Source organism: Microtus ochrogaster, linkage group LG4, assembly GCF_000317375.1.
Source record: "Microtus ochrogaster isolate Prairie Vole_2 linkage group LG4, MicOch1.0, whole genome shotgun sequence".
In the NCBI taxonomy this organism is placed as follows: domain Eukaryota; kingdom Metazoa; phylum Chordata; class Mammalia; order Rodentia; family Cricetidae; genus Microtus; species Microtus ochrogaster.
The window spans coordinates 29,832,047-29,850,887 of record NC_022030.1 but is presented as its reverse complement, the minus strand read 5'-3'; the positions used below and the strand labels follow the sequence as shown (position 1 = coordinate 29,850,887).

General features: G+C 35.0%; 1 pseudogene; it reads left to right on the top strand.

Annotated features, from left to right (window-relative positions):
- Window positions 1-260: 260 nt before the first annotated feature.
- LOC102001665 lies at window positions 261-1,321 on the top strand (annotated as a pseudogene).
- Window positions 1,322-18,841: the final 17,520 nt, after the last annotated feature.

The following is an 18,841-nucleotide window of genomic DNA, read 5'->3' as shown; positions in this document are numbered from 1 at the left end:
GAGGGATAGTTATATACCATGTCTTTTGTTTTTCTTCTGACCAACAAAATAAAACAATATTAAGTTTGACAATATTTGAGGATGGGTTACAAAATATTCATTTTGCCTACACTTCTTAGAATATTCTTGTTAGATCTCACTCTCTGGCTGTCAGGAAATAGACAATTAGATGTTATCAGACATATATGTGCACTAAGAAATGCTCTTAGTGACAGCTGTGCCGGCCGGTAGCTGCACCTCGAGCAGTGGCATTTGGAGCAGACACGAAACTGGATGGCTTCTACAGGGAGCCAGGCTTCTGATATAGACAAGATTTCTGGACTCTTCAATGATGCCGAACCTCCCACCAAAAAGCCCAGGAAGCTGCTTCCAAGCATGAAAACCAAGAAACCTGGAGAACTCATGCTGGTGATTGGCACAGGCATTAGCAGTGCAGTTGCATCACAAGTCCTAGCCCTGAAATCCTGGAAGGGGTTAATTCAGGCCTTGATGGACGCTGCTATTGATTTTGATCTTCTGGAAGACGAGGAAAGCAAAAAGTTTCAAAAGTGTCTCCATGAAGACAAGAACCTCGTCCATGTTGCCCATGACCTCATTCAGAAACTCACTCCCCCATACCAGTAATATTCGTTCCATATTTTTCAAAGACTGTTTATATGAAGTATTTGATGACCTGGAGTCAAAGATAGAAGATTGGGGAAAACAGCTCCTTCAGTCTGTTCTCCATCTGATGGAAAATGGAGCCCTAGTATTAACTACAAATTTTGACAATTTCCTAGAACTCTATGCAGCTGACCATGGAAAACAGCTTGAATCCCTTGACCTTATTGATGAGAAAAAGTTTCTGGAGTGGGCTCAGGAGAAGCGGAAGCTAAGTGTATTACAGATCCATGGGGTTTATACCAATCCTAGTGGCATTGTCCTACACCCAGCTGGGTGTTAGAATGTGCTCAGGAACACTGAAGTTATGAGAGAGATTCAGAAAGTCTATAAAAACAAGTCATTTCTTTTCTTGGGTTGTGGCTGGACGGTGGACGACATCACTTTCCAGGCCCTGTTCCTAGAGGCTGTCAAGCCCCTAAGTCTGGCCTAGAACATTTCATGCTGGTTTGGAAAGGAGATGTAGATGAGTTCAAGAAGCTTCGAGAAAACGTGCTGGACAAGGGGATTAAGGTCATCTCCTATGGAAATGACTATGCTGATCTTCGAGACACTGACATGTGAGATCTCTACACGAGGTAGATCGGCAGGGATGGCAAGAGAAGGCCAGCTAAATGGTTCTTCTTCAGCACATGGTGAAGTAAGAAGCTGGAGGACATGAGCAAGCTGGAGACATCACCATTAGACCATGCTATGGGGCCTTCCTGGGGATGTGCATGACAAGCAAACATACAAGAACTCAGAACAGCTCCCAGGAAGTACCAATACCCTAACTTGAAGCTTGGGTAGAATAGGGGTAGCAATGTTGCACCTTCCCTTCATGCTGGCTGCTTCTTGATACTCTGCTTCCTGGTTCAGTTTAATACCCAGTGACATCAGGACCCAATGCAGCCCCTACCTACCCCAGGGCAGGACAAGCTTGTCTACACAGTAGACTAATATGATGGCTCCTGGCTATGGTTGGCAGCTCTGCAGGACTTGGGGGGCAAGAAGTCATGGAGTCAGTGGGCTTGTGCTGCTGTTTTGTACTCCAGTTTTTGTTTTTTGTTTGTTTGTTTTTTTCAATTCAGCTATGGCTTTAAAAAAGAAAAAGAAAGAAAGAAAGAAATACTCTTAGTCACGAGCCTCAGCTAAGTTTCAGGAGCAGCGCTTCTAGAGAAAATTCTGTGGAACACTGTTTTGGAAGTTTTAGCTTTTCCTCTTTCCCCAAAGATACTAGATAGTGTTACAAAAGAGATGGGAGTGCTACACCTAGAGTATCTTGAAAGATAACTAATCCTTTTCTCTTAATCATAAAACATGTATGATTTATTTTATGCAGAGATATAGTAGAAAAATGAAAGATGGGATATCAGCAATACTTACAAAATTATTAAATACTGTGTAAGGTGAAAAGAATATTGGAATATTAAATTTATAATCTCCATAAATATTCTGAGCCTCACATTTTTTCACCCTTATTTAATAGATTAGGGATTCTTTAAAAATTATAAGAATTATTCATCAATAAGACAGAAATTAGAATTAATTGCAAACTTTTCAAAGTTGAGCAGATACACATAGCTAGTTTTTAATTATAAATATGACAAGAGTACTGACTATATAGTTATACTGCTCATATAATCATTATCTTATTATTATACTTTAAATATAGTATCACTTTCATTTCATTATGAATCTTATTAAACAGTATTTCACAGAAGGTAAAAGTTGCCATTTATTTTATAATATTGTATAAAAATGTGCTGGATGATTTTTCCAATACAAAATATACCATATCCAATTTTTAGACCAACCAAGTACTCTATAGTTCTTTAAATGGAACCAGAAATATACTTTCAAGCTCACTGTGAACCCATAAAATTACTCTCAACCTCATGAGGCTAAACCACATTATAGTTTATCATGTATTTTTCATTTTGTTATTTCAAAGTTCTAAAACTTACTTTGCTCTTACCATTAAATTCTCATTAGTTTCCCCCTGTTTTTCCTTTTCTTTCCCTTTATTTTGTTTTTCTGTGATATCAGCAAGGCAAGGGACAGCCACCCTTCAGCTTATGTGATTCCAAAGGCAATGATACGCCAGGGAGAAGAGTCTTTGAGATGGATTTAAAAGGGAGCAGCATGTGTTTTAGAAGTATAGAATAACTACTAAAAATGAACACCGCTATTTTTCATGTTTTTAAGAAAAGAATTTATTTTGATTCTTTGATATGATTAGTAAACCATAATATTAAACTGTGGCAAGTTTGGTTATAAATTCAAAAAGACTTTGACACAAAGATAACCTTCTGGTTTCCAGGCCTTTCTATAAAATGATGACAAAGACATATCAAAAGGGAGCTATAGCATTTTATGTCAGAGGGCATTTCAAAGCATAGCAAAAAAAAATATGTCTGGAATTTTAACAGTTAAAAACATTATATTCTTTTCATGGCTATCAAATAAAGGACATTTTAAATCTAGTGATAGAAGAACCATTAAATTTTACTGCTGACATCAGTAGGAGGACAATTACTCACTTGGATCTTTAACAGGTTTTTTGTGTCTAACAGTTTTGACACTATCACGTTGATTTTTGTCCCTGCTGCAAATGAGTAGCCTTGAGAAGTGTCTGCTCTCTAGAGACTAATGTCACTGCAATTAAATTCCACTGGGAAGAAACAGCTTTAGAAGATGTGACTGGACTGGAGACACTGATGTTTGTTTAGATTGTGAAAATGCAGCATTGATCATGGCCACTGATTTCGATGAATGGCTCTCATGGAGGGAAGGTAGGAGCTGAACTTCTGCCTTGATATTTTACTTGTTGGAAAATGAAGTCTTCCCCTGCTTGTCAGGTCTTTACTCTGATATGTAGCCAATGCTCTCAGCTGGTAATCCGAAGGATGTCAAATAACCTTTATTTCCCAGAGGTCATTTTGATCTTTTTCTTCCCATTCTGACCTCATAACAGACCTATTCATCTTAAGTCCAAAATCAAACATGAGGAAAGAGAAAGTTTTAGATTTTTTTTTCCCCAGGGCATGTAGGCATACTTGTTGTAGCTGTTGTTAATATATAACACAGGTTTTAGAAGGAATTTTACATGCATATTAATATTATTGGTAGTTCATAGAATGCCAAGTCAAATATTAAGCAATTCAATCGAATCTATTGATTCCCACAAACAAAGGAATAGCATTAATAGTGCTAAAGAGTCTCAAGTTAGACAGGATAGAAACTCCCATAACACTTCTAGAGCCTGTTGTATTTTCCACTTCTCATTTTAATTTTTGCAAGGTTTCAGAGAATTCAGAGAAAGGAAAAGTAGAGAGAGAGAGAGAGAGAGAGAGAGAGAGAGAGAGAGAGAGAGAGATCATAAAAACAAGATCCTAAGACTTCGTGATATGACATAAAATAAATCATGTAATCAATCAAGTGTCCCACGCACACATTCCCTTGAGAAATCATTAAAAAGCTAAAAGTTAAAAGAAAAATCTTTGCTATCCCAGGTCACTAGAAAATTCATTTTCTAAGAACTCCCACCTTTTCAGTCTGTTTATTTGATAATTACTCTGTGTACATTTGAAGATAAAGTTAAGTGATTCCAAGTATAATGTTCAATATATGATATTTAGATTCTAACACATCTGGTCTGTCATATCGATATTAGTAAAATGTGATGATATGATGAAACTTAAGCAATGGATAACATATAAAAGTCATGCAAAGAAAACTGTGGAATCAAATCACATGTGATGAAATAAGTGCATTCTATTGAATAATCTTAAATATGAAAAAAATACCCTTTCTTGAAAAGTAAAAAAAAAAACACGTTTTAAAAATTTTTAGGTGATAAATTATTGTCAATATACTATTTGCTTCTATATGTTTAAGAATATTTTGGAAACAAAAATTTAAATTGTTACAGATTTTAAATTTTTGCGATAGCATATAATGTTTACATAGTTTTGATATTAATCCTTATCAAATACAAATATTGAGAACATTTTCTATCTTTAAATTTTTGTGGTACTCAGCTAATTTTTTCTCTTGCTTCTCAGAAGGATAAAAATCAGATATCAACCAGTTAAATATAATGCTTCATTAGCAATACAATGTTTATTTTATCCATTTCACATCATTGTGGTTTTACACACAATGTTTGTGATAAAAACCATTCTGATATTGTATGAAGTAGAAAGTCAGTGAAGTAAGAGGATAAATCAATTGATTAAAAATTGAGCAAGGGAATTCAATAGTCATTTCTTGACTATGATCATTTCTTAACAAATGATCAAGGGAAACAAAAATAACTTTCAAAGCTATTAGTTATCATGGAAGTGAAAATCAAAACCATGATGACATATCTGTAATCCTGTTATGATTATTTAACAATATGATAAATGTAATTGAGGATATGGAGAAAACAGAATCTTAATATGCAGATATTGTTGCAAATGTATATCACTGTAGACATTGATTAGAACAGTATTTGATATGGCAGATATAAATGACATCGTCATATAAGCCAGATTTCCATCTGTGTGTGTGTGTCCTAAGGAAATCACACACACACACACACACACACACACACACACACACACACACACACGGAGAAGGCACAGACAAATAAATGTTGCATGGTTTTACCTCTTTGTGAATCCTAAAATAAACTAAAGGAATGAAAGTTTAATGTGGATGGTTTCCAGGGCCTAGAACTAAAACGCAAATGGTGAGATGAAGTCATAGCATTAGAGAATGTGTGAACTTTTCAAGAGATTTCAAGATCAGTTTCAAAGATCTGATCTATGGCATTAAAGGCAATAACCAAATTATTAAATTATGAAAGTTTCCATTGGTAGATAGAGGGGGCAGACCTAAAGAAAATCCCAAATATACCAACATATAGTCTTGCATCCACTGAGTTGTAATTAAAACAAACTTGTTCATATGTAACACTCTTAGTGAATCAGAGGGTATACATTTAAGTGAAACAAAGAAGGAGCAGGCAAATATTGCATAGTTTTACCTCTCTGTGAATCCTAAAATAAACTAACGGAGTGAAAGGTTAACCTGGATGGTTTCCAAGGCCTAGAAGTAATGCAAATGGTGAGATGACGTCAGCTTTAGAAAATGTATGCATAAATTTCAAAGATCTGATGCACAGCTTAGTAACACGGTTTGGGCTGGTGTTTTATATACGTGAAAATTGCTGGGAGTGTACACCCTAAATCTCTTATTGCACATCAAATGATACATATAAATTTAATGCATAAGTTAAAGAAACAGATATAATTATGCGATAATATATATCCATATTAAAAACAAACCCTATGTCATATATATATTAATATAAACAAAATTATTTGAAAATAATGATCATTTTCCTTCTTTATTTATGTACACTGATTAGCCAATTATTTTCATTTTTGTTGGTGCAAATTAATTGCACAAAAACATGGGCTTTAGCCGAGGGATGGAGGCACATGCCTTTAATCCCAGCACTCGGGAGGCAGAGGCAGGCGAATCTCTGTGAGTTTGAGACCAGCCTGGTCTACAGAGCTAGTTCCAGGACAGGCTCCAAAGCCACAGAGAAACCCTGTCTCAAAAAAACCAACCAAACAAACAAACAAACAAAAACATGGGCTTTAGAAGGCACAGCAACATGTATGTAGGATATTTTCTGTGCTTGTGTATACTGGTATAGCTTCAACAGTTGGCTCTATCTTCATTTTTGGCTGTGGACTGATATATAATTTTAATTCTCAATTCTTACGGTTACAAATGGGAATTATAACCAATCTTTGTCAATGAACTGTTGTTTGCCTATAATTAAATAACATTTGAGAACTGCTTTTTGTGGGTGAATGACTCACAGAAGACAATAAATAATGGAAAAGCATCAGTTAACCTCTAATTTGCATAAATATGTCTTAAAATATGATGTGAGTGTAAGATCTCTCCAATTCATAGATGTTAGATAGACAAGTAGGTAAGTAGATAGGCAGAAACATAGATGCAGTTTTGGATGTACAAAAAAAACCCAGCATTTTTTCAAATATACAAATATATAAATATATATAAATGTCAGTGGGGATACATTGCAAATACATCTCAAAATTAATAAAATATCTGCTTAACTGAGGTCTACTTAATAGAATAAATAGAAATTAATGTACATTCATTGAAATGAGTATATTGATCTTTATGAAGTGAGATTGAGGGTATTATTTAGACACTGCTAAATATATCGCCTTCAACTTTAAGAAAGTTGTATTGAAAGAGAATAAAACATTTGCCAATAAAACATTGAATAATACAATAATTCCTTTTCAGAAATGATTTGAAGTGACTACTAAATATTTACCCTAACTTTTATTTTATTCTGGGTGTTAATGTGTGTGTCTGTGTTTTTTCGTATGTATTTGACATTGCAGGGAACATTAATTCCTATTTAATGTAATAATGTTTACAGAATATAGTCCATACCATAAATCAACTCCAACAAAGAATAAAAAGAGACAGCTAAAGAAAGAAAAAAATATGGAAGTTATTTTTTCTGGTAAGTATCATTTAATTGCAGTGCACATGTTTTCGTGTAAGTACTGTATCACTGAAAAAGTACCACCAGCTTAAGTACAATCTCAAGATTGTCAGGAGAACTGATTAATTTTGCTCTTTCCCATTTTCTCAACAATCTTTGTCTTCAGAGTGGATAAATGCAGTGTCACTCTGGGTTCGCTTGGCAATCTTAAAATTGTCACAAGAATGGATTGGGTGCAGTTTCCTCTCGTTACAATCTTTGTCATGAGCTCACACAGACCTCTTATTGCTTGATATACTCTCACTCTCGTTATATTCTCAGTCCCATAACAAAGATTATAATGAAAGAAGAAAATGTCATAAAATTAATCCATTCTCATAACAGTCTGTAACGAGGGCAGAAAATTGAGCAAAATTAATCCATTCTCATAACAATCTGAAGATTGTAATGAGAACAGAAAATGGCATGAAATTTATCCTTCTTGTGACAATCTTCAAATTGTAACAGGGCAGGAATGGGATACAAGATTAACAAGCCCTTGGGACAAAGGCTCTAACTAGAACTGAAAATCATAGTAAATTAATTTGAGTATATGGATGTGGGAAATTGTGTGTGTGTATGTCTCTGAATGTCTGTGAGTTAGTGTATGTGTGTGGGGGGAGAATCCTGAAAATCTTGCATTGTAATACCTCTTTCTTGTGCCTTATCACATTAAAATCAATAGTATTATTTTCAATAATGTAAATACTATATTCTACTTTTGATGAGTTTGTAATTAAAACAAATACTCATTTTCACTTTTCACCTTTCCCCTAAAGAGAAACTATTTAGGATAATAAAACCATAGAATTTATGAATAACCTATTCCTGCTCGAAAAATTTTAGTAGAAAATAATCATACAAAATGAAATGGCAGTAGTTTAACTTAATATAAAACATTAATCATAGGACAAATATCACAGAAGATATTTTAGTTTACAAATTCTGGAGTATGTCCACTAGCAAGTATCAGTGTTCAAATACTGAATCAGTAAAACCCTCATAGAGACTCAAGCAACATAGATTGATAATTGTAAAAAATAATATGCATTAAGGAATATTACCTCTATGGTGGAGAAATATTAATGTGAAAGATGAAATTTTAGTAAACAATTGTTTTTAAGTACTAGTTTATATATTTATTTTAACCTTACTATTATTGTTTTTCAATTTCATATATGTGGCTTAGTAATATTATTACCTTATCAATAGTCTTCCTAAACACAATTCCATATAGGAATGTGTCACATTTGGCTAATATTGAATTTTTAATTCTCTGGATGCTATACAGGAAAATATTCAGATTATATACACATAACTACATTATCTTATATCATTCAAGCAATAAATATGCTTTTAATCAAAATATAATTACATCCTTCCCTCCCACTTCCTTTCCTTTCTGCATTTCTTCCTGAGTACCTTTCCTTGAATCCTTCCCATGTTCCTCCATTCTCAAGATGGCTGCCATTTTTTCTTTGACTATTGTTACACAAGACACACATACACACTTATAAAATGTGTGTGTGTGTGTGTGTGTGTGTGTGTGTGCGACTTCAGTTTTTTGAGTCCTTTTTTGTTGTTTGTGCATATATAGTTCTGGAGTTGATTATCTCTGCATTGGATAATCAATAAGTAAATATATTCCTGGGGGAAACTGATTCTCCTTCTCCCAGCAGTCATTAGTTAGATGTGATATTTTTTCTTTCTTTTTTTTTTTTATTTATTTTTCCATTCAAAAATTTACACTTCCTCTCCTCCTCCCAATCCCCTCTGGCTCCTCCATCCACCCTCCTCTCTCCCCCTCCCTGCTTGAGAGAGGACAGGGAACCCAAGACCCTCCTGCCTACATTCAGGCCTAGGAAGCTGTGCATTCAAATAGACTAGGGTCCCCAAAAGCCAGAACATGCCGTAAAAACAAACCCCAGTGCCTTTACCAATGGCTTCTCAGTCAGCTCCCATTGTCAGCCACAAACAGAGTTTGATCACATGCTCGTTCTGTCCGGGTCCAGCTGGATTTTCTGAGCTCCCATTAGAACAGGCACACTACCTCACAGGAACAATTCATCAGGATTAAGTATCAATCCTAGATGGGATTCTTTATCTTTCGGTTAGACCCATGAAATTTTCCCCTTAATATTAATATATACATTGATACTGCTGCTATTCATCTTGCTCAGGTACTAATTTCTAGAAGGCATCATTTTACAACAGATATTTTTGGTACTCTGACTCTTACCCTTTTTCCTACTTGGCCCCTCATGTCTCCTGAGTTATAGATGCAGTAGCTGTTATATAGATGAATCTGTTGGGGTTAGGATCTGTTAATCTCTTCATTGTGTTCAGTTGTGGTTCTCTTTGATGGCTTCCAGTTGCTGTAAAGAGAGGTTTCTTTGGTGAAGAATGGTTGATATACTTTTCTGTTGGTGTACGGTTGACACTAAGAATGCTGTAATGGATTATGCTGGTTTAGAAAAGTGGTGCTAGGAGATTCTTTTCCAGTGTTCATGATCTCTAGCACTGGGGAGCTGTGTGGGTTTCCAGAACTTGGCTTGATTTTCCTCCTGCTTAGTGGCTTTAAGTTTAATTGTAAAGATGTAGTCATTGACATCTGCAGCCGCTTAGCACACTTTTGTACATATTTTGTCTCTTACATACAATTTTCATAAGTGTTACTGTTGGGAGGACTATTTAATTGCTGTCCTCTCTGTCCACTAGTGTAATACTTTTGAAATAAGAGGAACTATACTGCAGGAAGTCAGATTTAAGGTTAGATCTAGCTTGGATTATCTGAGTCCTTTGTACTTAGTGTGCTATGATTTCAGCATTAGGAACCTACTCTCAGTCTTGATCTTATTGCTCAGGGAGTCACTTTGATTACCCTGAACAAACATCCCTTCATTTTCCAGACATCTTCTGCATTCTGTCCACCTTTATTCTGTTCAGGGTCCAACTTTTTCCCATTCCCCATCTTCTGTGGTACTCCCTCTTTCCTTCTACCTTTTTTTCTCCTGAAACTTTTATTGATAGTATTTCTTAGCATGATATCTGTAACAATGCTTTTACTTTAGTGTTAGTGACAGAAACAAAACTTTCTCTAAAGGTATGCATAAAAAGTGTTTTTTTTTTTAATATTGTGATAGAACACAAGGAAACACTTTATGTGGCACTTAGGATTTAACCTGTGTAATTTGTCTATCAAAGGGCTACTTTGAGTTTCTAATATTGGATATTGCCTGTTAATATCTCACTAAATTCAGAAAAGCATCTTTATAGTGACACTGTCATACAGTTTGAAGGATTTCACCTTAATCAATGACCGTGCATTGATTGTGACATTTGCTTCACTGACATTATAACACTATTGTTTTATGAGGCTGAAGGGATGGCTGATGGGAGATCTGCGCAGGAGCACATCAATAGCAGCCAAGTTGGGCTCAGAAAGAAACAAGATCTTCACCTTTAATGATGCAGAGATGTATAATAAAAAAAAAACTGTGGCACTCTCCAAGAACAATTAAGTGCCTGATTGCAAAGTTAGGGAAGGAATTAGAAAGTACGTTCAACATTTTCATCATTCAGAAATTTTAAATATTGGAAGAGATAGATAAGTTTAATCCAATTTAAATATCATTAAAATATGTATTAGGAATCAAAAACTATCCTTTTAATATACATATATATACATACATATATATTGCAGTCATCAGTTACATTTTTCATACAAAAAATAAAAAAACTCCTTTGAGAAAAGAAATCATTTTTCTTCACAAGCCAACCCTCAGTTTACACTTTAATAAAACAAAATATTAAGACAATTTCTCCTCACTTAAGTTCTTATTCAGAAAACATGATTTTCACCAGTAATGTATTAAATTGGAACACACCTAATCGGAGGATAAAACAGACAGGAACAATGGAACAGTACAGAGGCAAGTCTCCTCTTTCTGGGATCCTATCCTGGTGCTCTTGCCCCCTCACCTTCCCACAGTAATCCACGGACCATATGAATCTGTGCTTATGATGTCTGTTCTTTCAAAGGGTCTATGAACAGCTCTTCCTTTCTGTCTTTCATGGCAGGACCTTTACAACCTTTCCATGAACAGCTAAATAAATGAAAAGTTTTTCATTTCTTCTTTGGTCAGCAAAAAATAGCTTTTGTTGATGATGAAAAGTGCAACCTCCCAAATTTCTCATTTTTCCACGAAGCCAAAGCTTTACTTTCTGAAGGTTTTCACAAGTACCATGTATCACTATATTTATCTTTTGCCTGGATGTTGAAAAATGGGTAGCAATTTAAACCCAGTCTGTGCTTGTTTCTCAAAATATGGAGCAAGGGCCAAGCAACGTCCACGTCTAAGTTGGCTTGTATTGATTAGATGCTTGTTCTTACCAAACATACACTTTTAAATGTGGTTAGAGTTATATGCTTTTCTCATTTAAATAATAGAAGGTAAAGCTAAGCAAAGAATCTGTATTTGTCTCCAAAAAGGAAAATCTCATAAAACACAATCCATTAAATTATGCTAACTAGTCCACCATTTTTTTTTTTAAAATGTTATCTTTCATGTTTAAGATAATGGTGCTCAATAATAGATTCTGTGTGAAATAATTACATATAACTGCAAGGATTTCTTTTTAGAGAATTTAAAAAATGTCATAAAAGAGGTTTGCCTCTAATAATTTATTTCAATTTCAAAAATACAGACACAGTTTTAAGAATTGCCACTGGAAGTGCAGAAATCTTGAGAGACGGAAAAATGAAATGAGGCTTTTCATTTTGGTAGTATTCAAAAGTGAACAGAGCCAATAAAACTAATACTGCTAAATTTCTCAGTTTAATACTGTTGACATTAATTTAGCTTCTGAAATATATCTTTAAAATGATAGGTTACACTAGAAGAGATTGAAATTATCACTTGTTTGTAAAAAGGACTGTATAGCTGAAAGAAACTGAAATTTTTATGAAGTATGAATCTCAATCCATTTATGACGCATGCTTTAATGTAAGAACTAAATAAGTATTTGTCAAATATATTCTGTGCACAATAAGGTGTGCCCTCTAAGTAAAGCTAATTGGCACATGAATCCACTATACTGTTTATGCTTTAATTACAAAGCAAATAAAAAGTGTTTTTTTTTTCAGCTTCTATTGGAATGAATTTGTACTCTGTTCAAATGTTTTCTGACCTTGTTTTTTTCTTGGAAATTGAGGACTTTATTCCTCAACAGTGTCAAAGGCAATCACACAGTGAATTCATTAGGTGACTAAAATGAAAAATCACTTGTTATATAAACCATAAAAGAATTCTGTCAACCGGAAAGCTGGACATGTGAACACTTATGCTTGCTGGAAGAAATAATATACTCTGTGTAGATTGACATAGACCCTTAAACACTGGTATTAGTTGTGTATGCAACTATGTTGTGATTTGTGGCTACACAATTATTGCTTTACATGAGATTAAATTATTGCCATTAATTTTGTATCATTACTTTAAATAAAAACTTTGTAAAGAAAATTTACTAATTACTAATTGAATAAAATCTATGGAATAGTACTTAAAACATGAATTTTCCCTGAGGAGAATTTATCTTTTCCGTGGGAGATTTGTGTATCAAAATATCAAGAACATGAATGAAAATCACTGCCTGAAAAGGAATCAGCACTGATGAACATGGAGGCAGAGCCTGGGAAGGTGAAAATGGAGATAAGGAAAAAGCAGCACTACAGTCATCTGGTGCGTGAGAGGGGGAGCTACTGTGGTATTCCCTATAATTAGAAGAACTATATTGATGTGCTGAAAGAATCACTTTGAGTATTGAGTTCACAGTGGTTTTTGAATCCAAGTTAGATAAAACCACAACAGCAATAAATATACCATGAGGTTTGCCATATAAGATGTTGTGGTGATCTGAGTAACACTGGCTCAGCATTTATAAGGTAACACCTTATAAATCTCTCCTTCAGTTATGTTCACTCACTATGTCTGTTCAGAAGTTCAAAACCATTCTTGGCAGCATGTAAGTGAGTTGTCCTGATGAGATTAGCTCTTTTGAAAGGAGCAGGACTTTAGTGAGAATATGAGAGAATTTTTGTGAGAAACATTAGTTCCCATCCAACACATCAAAACCCAGGCTTTATAAACATTAAAATTAGTTGGCTTGTGTTGCACCCTAACAATCTGCAACAATAGCCAATTGTGTCCCTTGGTTCAACTATTCTTGATTGAAAGTTCAGTAACTCTGAGATGAGATGAAAAACTCGTAAGTTGGGAGACTGTTCAGCTGTGACTAAAGTGCTGCCTCTATTTAAATTTTCTCCTAATGTTATGTTTTAACTCTCCACTTACTTTGAATTTATTATCCATTCACTATCTAATGTCTCATGATTTTTCTTTAATTTCTTCACAACTCCATTGTTATTTAAAACAGGACAAAACAAAGGAAGAATATTAAGAGAAGTAGCATGCTCATACATCATGATTGGGGTAGTCTCCATTCTATAAGTATAGCAGAATATAATTAGGCATCATTACATTGACAATTTTTTTCTCTGTTCATGTTTTTTCTATCTATGTTTTGGGTCCTGGCACCCCAGGCAATGACATTGGTAGGCTCACTTCTGTGGCATGGGTCTTCGGCCACTCTCACAATCTTGACACTACCCTTGCTCAAGCACATTTCATAGGGAGGACTGACTGTAGACCAAAGGTTTTGTAGTTGGGTTGGTCTCCCAATCTCTTCACTGGAAATCTTGCCTGGTCAGAGGAGATGGCCAGGTCAGGTTAGAGTCTTAATCCAGTAACAGATGAAAACAAATGCAGAGACTCACAGTCAAATATTAGGCCAAGCTATCGAATTTCTGCTGAAGAGAGGGAGCAAGGATCACAAGAAAACCCACAGAAAAAAACTAACCTGCATTCATTAGTGGTCACAGAGTCTCAGCCTCCAACTCTGGAGCCTGTATGGGATTTACTTAGGCCCTCTAAATATATGTGACAGCGTGTAGCTTGGTATAATTAGGGGACTTGTAGCAGTGGGAGCAGGAGCTGTTCCTAATGTTGTGACTAACTCTTGGAACTCTAACCCTGATACTGAATTACCTTGATCAGCATTAATACAAGGGGAGGTGCTAAGTATTGCCACAAATTGATATGCCGTGCTTTGTCGTTATTGGTGGGAGACCTGCCACTTCCTGAACAGAAATAGAGGAAGAGTGGATTGGGGGGTGAGTGGTGAAGACGACCAGGGGAGAGAATGAGAGGGCAAAAAGAAGGGGAAACTGCAGTTATAATGTAAAATAAATAAATAGATAGATAAAGAAAAGTAAACCAACAGAAACAAAAAAACCCTCCCAAACAAACAAACAAGCAAAAACCAACTACAACAAATCACTTAAGCTGAGATAGCCATGGCTCTATCTCAATGAGCCCAGTGAGTATGTCTCCTTTCTCTGTGTCTAGTGTCATTGAACACTTGTAGTATATTATTTTTACACTGAGAGCTGTATTCCTTGGTCATACAGCTTGTTCTGAAGTCTAGTGCCAAGTAGAAAGCTTTTTTTTTACCTGTCTCTTATTTTGTCTTTCATGATGCCATGTTTAACACGACTTGTTTTGCTATTTTGCCATTTCTCACCTGATCTCTGTTTTGTTTTTTTTTTCTATACTGTTCTACATCATTTTGACCACCTTGTTTGCATATGTGATAATAAGCATTGACTGTCCTTATTAATGGTTTTACTATCTTATTTTGTTCTTAAACTTTATTTTCAATTTCTTTTACTTTCAAAAAACCTGCATAAGTAATGCTTAGGTTTCTTGTAATAAGAGTCTTTGAAACAGGAAGGTAGAGGGCATATAATTTCAATATGTATACTGAAAATATAATTCTACACTACATGATTAAAAGGACATATCAGGTGTTCAGTTGGTAAAACAACCACTATATATTTCTTAGGAACAATAAAATCATAGTGCTTATCTTAAAATTCTTTTGCAGTCTATCTTAGGTACAATAATCTCTCCATTATTTAATTAATGATGTTCCAAATTAAGGTGATACTTCTAACATGGTACAGATGATACTTTCCATTTCACGTAAATATATATAAATGTATTTATGTATGTATTTGGCAATTGAAAAGAAAGTGCTTTGTTTAGTCAGTGCAGAAAAATAGCACTTTACATGTAGATACTTATTAAGCTTTATTTCAGATATTTGAACAATTCTACCTGTCACTTCTGACAGCTATACTTACAAGCAAATTCTGCTATAAAAATTCCTCCTGATTCCTAATAGCTCTGAGATTTCTCACAATACTTTATAAGAGATAAGGAATAAGTATAAGGACTAAAAGCAAAGTTAGAGAGGGTAAAGTCTCAGTGGACTGACAAGTCTCACTCTTAAGGAAAAATATGAAGCAGAATCACATTTATTTAAGTTTACAGATTAATTCCTGTTCTGCTGGGGCTTTCTGTATCTCCTTGCTTCCAACTAGTACAATATAAATTGAATCTGGTGATGGATAGTTTGTAAGTATCTGAATTGAATATCATTTTGCCTGCATTTCTACTATTAGTAAGTTAATTTCTTTTCCTTATATCCTGGACATTATCATGAAGCCTAGATCTTTTAACTGAGCATGTGAAGAAAGGAAATATAAGGAAAATACAGAAAGCGTACAATCATTTTATTTATTTGCTTCTGTAATATCTTTTTTATTATTTTATTACTTTACAAAAATACCAATCCAAATTCCCACTCCCTCCCCTCCTCTCACTCTCTTCCTACAACCTCTCACCCCTCTCCCTCCGATCCTAAAAGGAGACAAGGTACCCTGCTCTGTGACAATTCCAAGGCCCTCCCTATTATATCTAGGTTGAGCATTTATACATCCAAAGAGAATAGGATCCCCAAAAGCCAGTACATTCAGTAGAGACAAATCCCAGTGCCGCTGTCAGTGGTCCCTCTGTCTGCTCCAACTGTTCAACCACATTCATAGGGATCACCTGTAATATCTTTGAGATAATAACAAGACTCATTTTTCTGTACAGTGATAGTTTCCTTATAGTTGTAATTTTTTCTTTCACTTCTTAGTGCAATGAAGGGATGTCCACTGCAGACAAAATTTGCTAACAATTGGTTTAATTAATTTTGTGGATTGGGAATGTGGTGATATGTGGCAGAACAACTCTGACTTTATGTATCTTTGGAATTTTTCTTTAACAAATTGTTGTGGGAGGTAACTTGGGTAGTTTTAGATTTTCTGGGCATATCCTTTTGTAGTGCTAAGATCTTCCTATATGTTCTTTTGAGCAGGCAGCTGAGTTGCTTCAAAGGGAAACTTCAGGGTCAGTGCTCATATTCCCAAGAACAAAGAAAGCTTACGTTCTCTATTCAACTGTGAAAATCATATTACCTCATTTCCACATTATTTTTATTGGTGAAATTCCCATAAATTAAATTCATAGTTTATTATGATTCAATCTACATTATATGTGTGTCACTATATATCTTATCAGGTCATCAACTTTTTCACAATGATTAATTTTATGGTCCTATATAATAAACCACAATTAATATACATAGTTATTATCCTTTATTTCATACACTTTAACAATTTCTTGTTCTGTAGCCTAATCCAGACTCAAATATTTTGTCTTTTTTGAAGCTCCCATGACTGTCATGGCCAAAAGCAACTTGGGAAGTTAAAGGTCTATTTTGGCTTAAATGTCCCAATCATAGTCTTTGATGAAGGAAAATCAGATCAGTAATTTGTGGCCAGAACCTAGAATCAGAAACTGAAGCAGAAGCCACAGAGGAACATTGCTTACTGATATGTTCCCCAAGGCTTCTTCATACACATAGGACTTTTTGTTTAATGCTGGTACTCCCACAAATAGCTGAATCAGTCCCATATCAAATACTAATTGGAAAAAAAAACCACAACGCTCTACAGGCATACCCACAGAACAATTTGGAGGTATTTTCTCAATTGTGGCTCCATCTACTCAGATAACTTTAGCTTGGGTCAAGTTGAGAAAACAATCAGACAAACAAAAAGTAAGATCTCTTTCATCTTCCTGTCTCAGCTTACCAGGGTCATACACATGGGTATATCTAATAAAATAAGAGCAAGTTATAATTTGCTGCAGAACTGAAATATCTGTGTGTGTCATTTCAAAATGATACAATGTAGGGAAAAATTGCATAACAAACATTTACCTTAAATATAAACACATTTTCTTAGGAGAGTACATAATTATTCTAGATTAACAATTCTACTTTATGCATGACTACAGCTCGAGGTCCAGGAGAACTCTTTTGCACAGTGAGGAGAACTGGTTAACTATATATTTATTCAGCTATCTATATATATGTATAAATATATACATATTTAACTAAATTGACAGAGTTAAAATTTTTGAGAAGTTTTTACATTTTTATCCTTGTGAAAACTGGAATTTAGTTGTCTAAATATCATTTTTTTGCAGTTAAAATGTAATCTGAATCTTAGTAACATTAATTTTAGGCATGTGAGAAATTTTGTTGTCCATTATACGTCTTTCTCTGTTAAGATTATGCCTGCTGAACTTTTTCCTCACAAATATGACTTATCAATTGTTATTAAATCACCTTATTCCTGTGTTCAGAGACATAAGTAGGATGTATCTCTTCAAATATTTATAAGTCTGAATCCATTTTCTTCCTCATTAGCTTACAGGAGCATCATTGGAAATTTTCTAGAAATCACAAAGGCATTCAATTTTGTGTTCCTCAGCATTCAGTCACTACAGTCCTACTGAAATAAAATGTGAAAAAACTGTAGCCATAACCCCTAAGCAAACAGTCTCAATAATCAAGACGTTTCATTTTTGTCTATTCTATGATTCAAACTTTCCCTTCTAGTTAACAAATCTTCTAAGCATATTGCACTGTCAGGAGAGAAGATAGAATATAAAGGCAAATAAACTAATAAAAAAAATCATATAAAGCAAAGACCTGGTATGGACAGAGTTGCTAAAATGAGTCAAGAGTGAGGGGCAAGGTTAGATACTCAAAGGGTAATCATTTGTGACACTGTTGAAACAAATAATTATATCTTTCATTGTTTGATACTTTAATACTTATTAAATAGTTGTCCATAAATATTTGGATACAAGAAATTAGAGGCAGGTATATATCTCTACATTTACTAAGTTATGGCTGTGTTTTAGAGTACTGTTTTTTTCTTCTCCTTTGACCATTACTTTGATGCAGCCAACTACTGTGACAGTGGAACTGATCTATTGGGAGCTCACCAAGGCCAGCGGGACTGGGACTGAATAAGCATGGGATGAAGCCGGACTTTCTGAACGTGGCCGAGAATGAAGGCTGATGAGAAGCCAAGGACAATGGCACTAGGTTTCGATCCTAATACATGAACTGGTTTTGTGGCCTAGCCTGTTTGGATGCTCACCCTCCTGGACCTGGATAGAAGTGGGAGGACCTTGGACTTCCTGCAGGGCAGGGAATCTGGACTGCTCTTCATTCTTGAGAGGGAGGAGGAATGGAGTGGGGGGAGGAAGAGAGGGGGAAGGAAGTGGGGGAGGGGCAATGTATGCGAGG